Below are 2,500 nucleotides of genomic sequence, written 5' to 3'. Positions count from 1 at the left end.
TATAGCCTAGAATGTCATCGTTTCAAACTAGGTTAACTAGGTACATATCAAAGCAGTTCCGGCGAAAATATAAACAAAACAATATTTTTATGCACAAACTGATATACATTTATTTTTAAAACTTGGTAGCAACCGCTAATTTTCACTTTTTCAACACCAAATTTCGCATAAAATTCTTTTTTAGGAATATTAATACAAAAAGAGGGTGTCTCCCTGTAAATTGAAAAAAAGAATTTTTAACCCCTTTTTTGCATCACCCTATATATATATATATATATATAATATATATATATATATATATATATATATATATATAAATAAAACAACATTTGGAAAGCTGTTCAGAACTTTTATATATATACAATACTGATTTTTAATTTAGGCACAAGGTCAGGAATTTTGACTGGTACTTATTTTATCGAGCCCAAACGGATGAAAGGCAAAGTCGACCTTGGAGGAATTTGAGCTCAGAACGAAATGGCACTAAGCATTTTGCCCGGCGTCCTAACAACCTGTGTTACAATCTGTGTTACGCTGAATCTCCTTGAGAACTACATGTCTGTGGAATGCTCAGCCACTTGCACGTTAATTTCACAAGCAAGCAGAGACCCTCGTCGTTATTATTATTAGGCGGTGAGCTGGCAGAATAGTTAGCACGCTAGACGAAATGCTTAGCAGTATTTCGCTAAGTTCTGAGTTCAAATTTCGCCGAGATCAACTTTAGCTTTCATTCTTTCGGGTTCGATAAATTAAGTAACAGCTGAACACTGGGACCGATGTAATCAACTCATCTCCTTTTCCAAAATTACTGCCCTTATGGCAAAATTTGAGATTATTATTATTATTATTATTATTATTATTATTATTATTATTATTATTATTATTACTATTATCATTATTATTAATATATAAAGGCTTGAGGTAACTCCTCCAGAAGATACAGAGTCAAAGGATATCGGCCTATAATTGTCTATCGTATTGCCTTTTTCGATGTTTTTCAGGCACACTAATGTCCTATCCAATGTCAACCACTCTGGTGTAACAAGGTGTTACGTTGCGCAACTATTTGTGCATGACATTCACCGAATCTTTTGATCCAGTATCCTTGAACTCCATGTGGTCCCGGAAACTTCCAGTTGCTCATTTTTTGCTGATTTCTTTCACTTCCCTAATTGAAATGACTAGTTCTGCCTGTTTTGGACAGACTACTGTTTGTTTCAGTTCTTGCAACGATTCAGCATCCTTTTTGTGCTCCTTGTCTTTGCTCCAGTTGTCACTCCAAAACCTTTGACTTTCAATGCTATCTGGTATAACTTTTCCTCTGTACACTCACCGTTTATTTCTTTATAGAATCTCTTCTGATCTACTCTGAATAACCTGTTTTGGTGGTAACCCTTCATTCTTTGGTCGTATCTTACCATGTTTGCTTTCTTTGCAACTAGGTACTGCTTCAGTTCCTCCATTACTACTTTCAGGCCCTTTTATTATTATACTTCCTTTTCAGCGCCCTGTATTTTTGTTTGCTTTTAAGCTCTCCTTTCTATTTTCGATGTAACACAGATATTTCCTCCGAGAGCATGTCTAACAGCGGCTGGTTTCTTCTTTTCCGCCATGGATCTTTTCTTTTGTTACTCCCATTATGTTTCTTTTTCTTGATATCAACACCAACGTTTTCTGCTACAACAATACTTCTTGCCTTGATCAAATTATTTGTTTCTGTGTTGTTTGTTCTGATGTATTTCAGAATTTTCTTGACATTTTTCGTTTCTTGGTTCTATTTCCGTCGATCAACCTTTTTATGGTTGCAAATAATGTCGCTATCGTTCTCCTGTAGTCTTGCCTTTATTCTGTCGTAGATTACCTTTTGTTCATCTGTCATGTCGCCACTAGTTTTATTGTCTTCTTTTAGATCATCTATATGTCTCTCATCAAGTAAACAATCACTACTCCTTTCCTGTGCTATGAGATTACTCTTATTAGTAAGAACTGCATTTTCATTGTTATCTCTGCTGCTATTTTCCATAACCCGTCTTTTGATAGCTTCGAGCTCTACTTCTGTGAACCAACAAATTTTTCTTATTGCTCCAGCTTGATCACATAGTCTCTGTTCCGTGAGTTGAAACAATCCCTTTATCTCCAATGATCATCATACATACGTTGTCGGTAAACCCTAATTTGAGCACCATTTTCATCTACCGGGTTGCTCAGGTAGTAACACTCCATGACCACTCCATCTACGCTGTGTGTAGTGGTCCCTTTCTGGATATCGACAGGCTGGAGCCGGACCAGAATCGCTGAGCCTACAGGGTTTAACACTATTACCATCAATGGCTTCAGTTTCACAATATTTTGTTTTTTCATTGTCACTAATATGAGGTAGCGATTATCAGGTTGCGCAATTACCAATGATTTTATTGTAACACCATCACTAGATGTATCATTAATCAGCCCATGAGGAGGCGCCACACATTTCCTTTCATTATTATTATTATTATTATTA

The sequence above is a fragment of the Octopus sinensis genome, linkage group LG1, assembly GCF_006345805.1.
Source record: "Octopus sinensis linkage group LG1, ASM634580v1, whole genome shotgun sequence".
Classification (NCBI taxonomy): Eukaryota; Metazoa; Mollusca; class Cephalopoda; order Octopoda; family Octopodidae; genus Octopus; species Octopus sinensis.
The sequence above is the reverse complement of the archived record's forward strand: the minus strand, read 5'-3'. Positions refer to the sequence as shown.